Here is an 8,131-nt window from a genome sequence, read left to right on the forward strand (position 1 = left end):
GGGGGAGGGCCGTGAGCGTAGGAGGTGGTGTCGTGTCATGCAAAGGAAGTTGTGTAATCCGACGTTGAATACACGCCGAGCGGACATGACCCTCCTGGCCGCAACCAGAACAAGTACGAGGTTGGCCGTCGTACATTATTATTGCTCGACAGCCACCTATGACTAAGTAGGACGGCACATGTTTCTTTAATTCAATTTTCACTTGTTGGACGCCGTTGAGGACTTGGTACGTCTCGAAGGTGTTCCATTTTTCGGCCACGTGGCTAATTACCGTCCCATAAGGGCGGAAAGCTGAGGTAACGACGTCCGGTGGTACTTCGAAAGGGAGTTCGAAGACTCTAAGTGTGCGTAATCCTAGTCCAGCATGGTCAACAGTAACCTCTCCGATGTGACCATCGGAGTGTTTGAACTTGAGAGTGTTCGCGCATCTGTTCACAACTGCGTGACATATCTCGTCATCGACCATCTTGACGTAAACGACGCTGCTTGTGATGGATAGGTGGATACCGATGATGTGCTGTGTTGGTATTTGAACTTCGTCACGGATAAATCGTTCGACTTCAAAGGCTCGTGTCGTGCGTAGTCGGGCTGGAAGCTGATCTTGATGGTAGCTTTTCTGTACGAATGAGCCATGGAGACTCAGTGTTAACGGACGCGAGTATTAGCTGCGGCGAGGAAGTAAACAAACTACGCGCGCTAGCGACTTTGCCGACGGGACCGCGACACTGCGGACGGGACGTAAACAAGACGTCCTCGCCGCTCACCAGCCGAAAGCAGACTGCCACCTCGTCTGCTGGAGCTACACTTGTGTCTTTGGCGAGTGCTTGCGAAAGAAGACATTTGTCGATTCGAAAACACATTCAAAACATGGTACTGGGCCGGTGTTAACGTCTAATGCCAAGCTGCAGTGCGGCCGACCAAGCTCCCACTGGCGAATCGTTTAATGACAGCATCCGTCCATGTCGATATGCGATCGGGTAAAATCACTGGCCCACTTATCTACTGCAGGAATAAGCATTGTATCGACATGCAGTGTCGTCTAATGCAAATGAGAAAGGTGCTGTGCATTCTTTTGCACGACTTACTGCAACGAAACGTACAGCTCGATACGCTACACTGATATTGCTTGCAAGATTTTGACGTGCCCCCTAGCCCAAGATTGTCCTGCTGTTTGCGATGGAGCTTGGTGTTTGGGCGGCCACTAGCGACGGATGTCTGCAAAGTCAAGTCACTCCAGTAGGCCCTGCCAAATGGCTTCTGTAGATGGCGGCCTGACTTTCAACAACAAACTGCCTGCTACAGATGGATTATTAAAGGCACGATACGTTAAAATGACTGCGACAGATATGCACTTAAATATAAATAAGAACTCGTCGTTCGCAAATACCAACATACTCTTTGCTGGAGCCGATATTTGATTGGTTTATAGATCTCGAATTGATGTTTAATTCGAAGGGCATACGCTACGGAATGTTGTGCGCTTTCATCTGGTAGGAAGTTTTGTCTCTTATTTCATACACACGCTATCTGCCACGTACACGCGTCGATGTTACTACTGAGTGGCGTTTCGCACGGAGAAGGAGTGACCGCAAAAGCGTGCTTTACGTAAATTTCTTCGACGAGGATGGGATTCGAACCCACGCGTGCAGAGCACATTGGATTAGCAGTCCAACGCCTTAACCACTCGGCCACCTCGTCTGCTGGAGCTACACTTGTGTCTTTGGCGAGTGCTTGCGGAAAGAAGACATTTGTCGATTCGAAAACACATTCAAAACATGGTACTGGGCCGGTGTTAACGTCTAATGCCAAGCTGCAGTGCGGCCGACCAAGCTCCGGCCGACCAAGCTCCCACTGGCGAATCGTTTAATGACAGCATCCGTCCATGTCGACATGCGATCGGGTAAAATCACCGGCCCACTTATCTACTGCAGGAATAAGCATTGTATCGACATGCAGTGTCGTCTAATGCAAATGAGAAAGGTGCTGTGCATTCTTTTGCACGACTTACTGCATCGAAACGTACAGCTCGATACGCTACACTGATATTGCTTGCAAGGTTTTGACGTCCACCCTAGCCCAAGATTGTCCTGCTGTTTGCGATGGAGCTTGGTGTTTGGGCGGCCACTAGCGACGGATGTTGTGCTACAGATGGATTATTAAAGGCACGATACGTTAAAATGACTGCGACAGATATGCACTTAAATATAAATAAGAACTCGTCGTTCGCAAATACCAACATACTCTTTGCTGGAGCCGATATTTGATTGGTTTATAGATCTCGAATTGATGTTTAATTCGAAGGGCATACGCTACGGAATGTTGTGCGCTTTCATCTGGTAGGCAGTTTTGTCTCTTATTTCATACACACGCTATCTGCCACGTACACGCGTCGATGTTACTGCTGAGTGGCGTTTCGCACGGAGAAGGAGTGACCGCAAAAGCGTGCTTTACGTAAATTTCTTCGACGAGGATGGGATTCGAACCCACGCGTGCAGAGCACATTGGATTAGCAGTCCAACGCCTTAACCACTCGGCCACCTCGTCTGCTGGAGCTACACTTGTGTCTTTGGCGAGTGCTTGCGGAAAGAAGACATTTGTCGATTCGAAAACACATTCAAAATATGGTACTGGGCCGGTGTTAACGTCTAATGCCAAGCTGCAGTGCGGCCGACCAAGCTCCGGCCGACCAAGCTCCCACTGGCGAATCGTTTAATGACAGCATCCGTCCATGTCGACATGCGATCGGGTAAAATCACCGGCCCACTTATCTACTGCAGGAATAAGCATTGTATCGACATGCAGTGTCGTCTAATGCAAATGAGAAAGGTGCTGTGCATTCTTTTGCACGACTTACTGCATCGAAACGTACAGCTCGATACGCTACACTGATATTGCTTGCAAGGTTTTGACGTCCACCCTAGCCCAAGATTGTCCTGCTGTTTGCGATGGAGCTTGGTGTTTGGGCGGCCACTAGCGACGGATGTTGTGCTACAGATGGATTATTAAAGGCACGATACGTTAAAATGACTGCGACAGATATGCACTTAAATATAAATAAGAACTCGTCGTTCGCAAATACCAACATACTCTTTGCTGGAGCCGATATTTGATTGGTTTATAGATCTCGAATTGATGTTTAATTCGAAGGGCATACGCTACGGAATGTTGTGCGCTTTCATCTGGTAGGCAGTTTTGTCTCTTATTTCATACACACGCTATCTGCCACGTACACGCGTCGATGTTACTACTGAGTGGCGTTTCGCACGGAGAAGGAGTGACCGCAAAAGCGTGCTTTACGTAAATTTCTTCGACGAGGATGGGATTCGAACCCACGCGTGCAGAGCACATTGGATTAGCAGTCCAACGCCTTAACCACTCGGCCACCTCGTCTGCTGGAGCTACACTTGTGTCTTTGGCGAGTGCTTGCGGAAAGAAGACATTTGTCGATTCGAAAACACATTCAATACATGGTACTGGGCCGGTGTTAACGTCTAATGCCAAGCTGCAGTGCGGCCGACCAAGCTCCCACTGGCGAATCGTTTAATGACAGCATCCGTCCATGTCGACATGCGATCGGGTAAAATCACCGGCCCACTTATCTACCCCGTAACTGGTACACCTGGGTCCCAGGGACCCGAGCGAAATTTCTTTTTTCCAGCTCCGTGATGTGTGTGGTAGCACTGACTTCCCTCTCCCTGTACTCTCCTAACAATCAACTGGCTACCAGCCCACAACATTGTTGCAGGCGTTTCTTTGTTAGTTTTGTTTCTATAAAGGTGATCGGGTCCCGTGGACCCAGGTGTACCGTTAGTGAAAGTTTTCTTTTCGTGGCATTATTTCCGGTATCTTGGATTTACGGTGTAGTGCTTCAGAAAAATGAGCGAGGAAGATACTACAGATAATCTGAACGAACCATTGGACAGTGATATTGAAGACATAAGTGGAAGCGACAGTGACTATGAAATTAGTGAACATGAAACTGGAAGTGATGAAAGTGATGATGGAGACAGTAACAACGAACAATCTGGAACTAATTATATCTATGGAAGAAACAGATTCAAGTGGTCAACAACACCCAGCATACGTGGAAGAACCTCTCAAACCAACATCATTGCTCCAATTCACTTTCCTGGCATACGTAATGCAGCTAGACAGGTAACAGAAAAGACCCCTCTAGCATTTTGGGAACTACTTTTCAGCAAAGAAATGATTGCAGAGGTAGTACTCAGAACCAATGAAAAGATTATGTCATTGCCACCTGAGTCAAAAAAGAATTCTTTTTCAAATCTAACAGACAGTACTGAAATAAAAGCTGTCATAGGTCTTTGTTATTTGTGGGGAGCCTTCAAGTCAAACAACGAAGATCTGAATGGTTTATATGCTACAAACGGCACTGGTAGACCAATTTTTAGGGCAACTATGCCCTTGAAACGTTTGCTGTTTTTATTACGTTGCCTTCGTTTTGATGATGCAGCAACCCGTGACGCAAGGAAACTCACAGATAAACTGTACCACATCTCTTGGCTCTTCAATTCATTGATAGAAGCTTGTCAAGAAAACTATTCAGTCGGAGAGTACGTCACTGTTGACGAAATGCTTGTAGGATTCCGTGGTAGATGTCCATTTAGGATGTACATTCCATCCAAGCCACGGAAATACGGTATAAAAATATTTATTCTAGCTGATGCCAAAATGCACTACTGTTTGAATGCAGAGATATATTCGGGAAAATCAGCTGTAGCCATCCCGCGCCGTGTCCTCTTACCAACAGCTGTTGTCATGCGGTTGGTTGAACCAATCAAGGGAAGTAACAGAAATGTGACAGGGGACAACTGGTTCTCAAGTGTGGAGTTGGTCAATGAGTTGTCGAACTGTAATTTGACTTATATTGGCACCATGAGAAAGAACAAGGCTGAGCTACCACCAAGCTTTTCAACAGCAAAGGGCAGAAATGTGTCTTCTTCAATCTACGGATACTCTGGTTCTGTAACAATACTTTCACACGTCCCCAAAAAGAACAAGGTTGTCAACCTGATATCGACAATGCACCATGGAGAATGTATGGTGGAAAATAAGCCTGAAATAATCCATGACTACAATAAAACAAAAGGTGGAGTTGACGCACTTGACGAAAAGACGCATAATTACACGACTTCTAGAAGAACAAGGCGGTGGCCTATGGCAGTCTTCTACACTATGCTAGATATAGCAGGTGTAAATGCTTTTGTTTTGTACCATGGGAAAGAAGATACTGATGATGTGACACGCAGAGAATTCCTCATTGAACTAGGTACACAACTCATAAGTGATTGTATGAAAAGAAGATTGGATTCTCCATTTTTGAGAAAAGATATCCGAAATTCCATTTTTGATATTCTATGCATGACCCCCTCCAAGGCATCAGGAACATCCCAGGTTCACAGTGAAGCTGGTGCTACTAAATCGAAGAGGAAAAGATGCTCAGTGTGCCCATCTAAAAAAGACAGGAAAGCATCCCGGGCGTGTGCCAGATGTCGAACACCATTATGTTTGGAATGTTCCACTGCTTTATGTCCAAACTGTTTCGGTAGTCTGGATGAATGAAATAACTGAAATGGACTGGTGAAGATGCTGTATAATTGAAACCTAATATTTTGTCATAATTTCTGCTATTTTCAAAGATCACATAGTCATTTAGCTGAGAAATGTACTAAAATTTATCCAAAAGTTGTGCCTGCAGAAATTTTTATATTGATTTTGAACTTTTCTTCTGGCTTACTGTTGTGAAGCATAGTACATTTTGTGTTTAAACGTGAAGTTTCAGTTGTCTATCTTACTATTTGTAACTGATGTGCAGGACTTTCCAAAAGTATATTTTTCACATTTCGTATTTTATGCAGTTTATTGTCCTTTTTTGTAACATCTTTAAGGTATGACCATAAATGAGGAATGTGGTTTTAAAACATTAGTAACAAAACATTAATAAAAGTTTCATATTTAAATTTCATTTAAATGTGTTTTTTTTACCAAAATATACTCAAAACTTGGGTGGGTCCCGAGGACCCAGATGTACCTTATGTGTTACAATTTATAGGTGTACCAGTTACGGGCTACTGCAGGAATAAGCATTGTATCGACATGCAGTGTCGTCTAATGCAAATGAGAAAGGTGCTGTGCATTCTTTTGCACGACTTACTGCAACGAAACGTACAGCTCGATACGCTACACTGATATTGCTTGCAAGGTTTTGACGTCCTCCCTAGCCCAAGATTGTCCTGCTGTTTGCGATGGAGCTTGGTGTTTGGGCGGCCACAAGCGACGGATGTCTGCAAAGTCAAGTCTCTCCAGTAGGCCCTGCCAAATGGCTTCTGTAGATGGCGGCCTGACTTTAAACAACAAACTGTCGGAAGGCGACAGTTGTGCTACAGATGGATTATTAAAGGCACGATACATTAAAATGACTGCGACAGATATGCACTTAAATATAAATAAGAACTCGTCGTTCGCAAATACCAACATACTCTTTGCTGGAGCCGAAATTTGATTGATTTATAGATTTCGAATTGATATTTAATTCGAAGGGCATACGCTATGGAATGTTGTGCGCTTTCATCTGGTAGGCAGTTTTGTCACTTATTTCATACACACGCTATCTGCCACGTACACGCGTCGATGTTACTACTGAGTGGCGTTTCGCACGGAGAAGGAGTGACCGCAAAAGCGTGCTTTACGTAAATTTCTTCGACGAGGATGGGATTCGAACCCACGCGTGCAGATCAGATTGGATTAGCAGTGCAACGCCTTAACCACTCGCCCACCTCGTCTGCTGGAGCTACACTTGTGTCGTTGGCGAGTGCTTGCGGAAAGAAGACATTTGTCGATTCGAAAACACATTCAAAACATGGTACTGGGCCGGTGTTAACGTCTAATGCCAAGCTGCAGTGCGGCCGACCAAGCTCCCACTGGCGAATCGTTTAATGACAGCATCCGTCCATGTCGATATGCGATCGGGTAAAATCACCGGCCCACTTATCTACTGCAGGAAAAGCATTGTATCGATATGCAGTGTCGTCTAATACAAATGAGAAAGGTGCTGTGCATTCTTTTGCACGACTTACTGCAACGAAACGTACAGCTCGATACGCTACACTGATATTGCTTGCAAGGTTTTGACGTCCTCCCTAGCCCAAGATTGTCCTGCTGTTTGCGATGGAGCTTGGTGTTTGGGCGGCCACTAGCGACGGATGTCTGCAAAGTCAAGTCTCTCCAGTAGCCCCTGCCAAATGGCTTCTGTAGATGGCGGCCTGACTTTAAACAACACACTGTCGGAAGGCGACAGTTGTGCTACAGATGAATTATTAAAGGCACGATACGTTAAAATGACTGCGACAGATATGCACTTAAATATAAATAAGAACTCGTCGTTCGCAAATACCAATATACTCTTTGCTGGAGCCGAAATTTGATTGGTTTATAGATCTCGAATTGATGTTTAATTCGAAGGGCATACGCTATGGAATGTTGTGCGCTTTCATCTGGTAGGCAGTTTTGTCACTTATTTCATACACACGCTATCTGCCACGTACACGCGTCGATGTTACTACTGAGTGGGGTTTGGCACGGAGAAGGAGTGACCGCAAAAGCGTGCTTTACGTAAAATTCTTCGACGAGGATGGGATTCGAACCCACGCGTGCAGAGCACATTGGATTAGCAGTCCAACGCCTTAACCACTTTTTTTTTTTTTTTTTTTTTTTTTGAAAAACGAAACCCGTAACCTTCTATGAAAATAAATTGGAATGGTGAAAAAGACAACGAAAAGACTTCGCCCTTGGGCATAGTAGAAGTGCTGCTCGAAGAATAAACGTAACATAAACACAGCTTCGTATCTCACTCAATGAAAGGTCCTGTAGCCAGTGTCCAGCGAGTCATTGAAGGCCGCAGTGTGAGGGGGAGTCCGGATGCGACACAGAAGCAGTGGGGCCTCGTCGCGGCACTACTGGTGTCCCGCGGCCCGGCCTCACCCCTTCACACTCAGTTGACCTATCCGATACCCATGCGATGAAACGCTATTTTAAGCATATTGCCGAAGAGTTTCCCATGATTCGGGTATGTACATGTTTTGGCGAATTCGATATCCATAAACATCTTGAA

At 45.4% G+C, this 8,131-nt stretch overlaps 3 non-coding genes across 3 annotated transcripts; all 3 read right to left on the reverse strand.

Annotated features, from left to right (window-relative positions):
- Nucleotides 1-1,616: 1,616 nt before the first annotated feature.
- Nucleotides 1,617-1,698, reverse strand: Trnas-gcu (transfer RNA serine (anticodon GCU)). Its single transcript has one exon. It is a non-coding gene; the product is annotated as a tRNA-Ser (tRNA).
- Nucleotides 1,699-2,462: 764 nt separating this feature from the next.
- On the reverse strand, nt 2,463-2,544 carry Trnas-gcu (transfer RNA serine (anticodon GCU)). Its single transcript has one exon. It is a non-coding gene; the product is annotated as a tRNA-Ser (tRNA).
- A 764-nt stretch (nt 2,545-3,308) lies between these two features.
- On the reverse strand, nt 3,309-3,390 carry Trnas-gcu (transfer RNA serine (anticodon GCU)). Its single transcript has one exon. It is a non-coding gene; the product is annotated as a tRNA-Ser (tRNA).
- Between the last annotated feature and the right edge of the window lie 4,741 nt (nt 3,391-8,131).

This window comes from Schistocerca serialis, chromosome 2 (genome assembly GCF_023864345.2).
Source record: "Schistocerca serialis cubense isolate TAMUIC-IGC-003099 chromosome 2, iqSchSeri2.2, whole genome shotgun sequence".
Lineage (NCBI taxonomy): Eukaryota > Metazoa > Arthropoda > Insecta > Orthoptera > Acrididae > Schistocerca > Schistocerca serialis.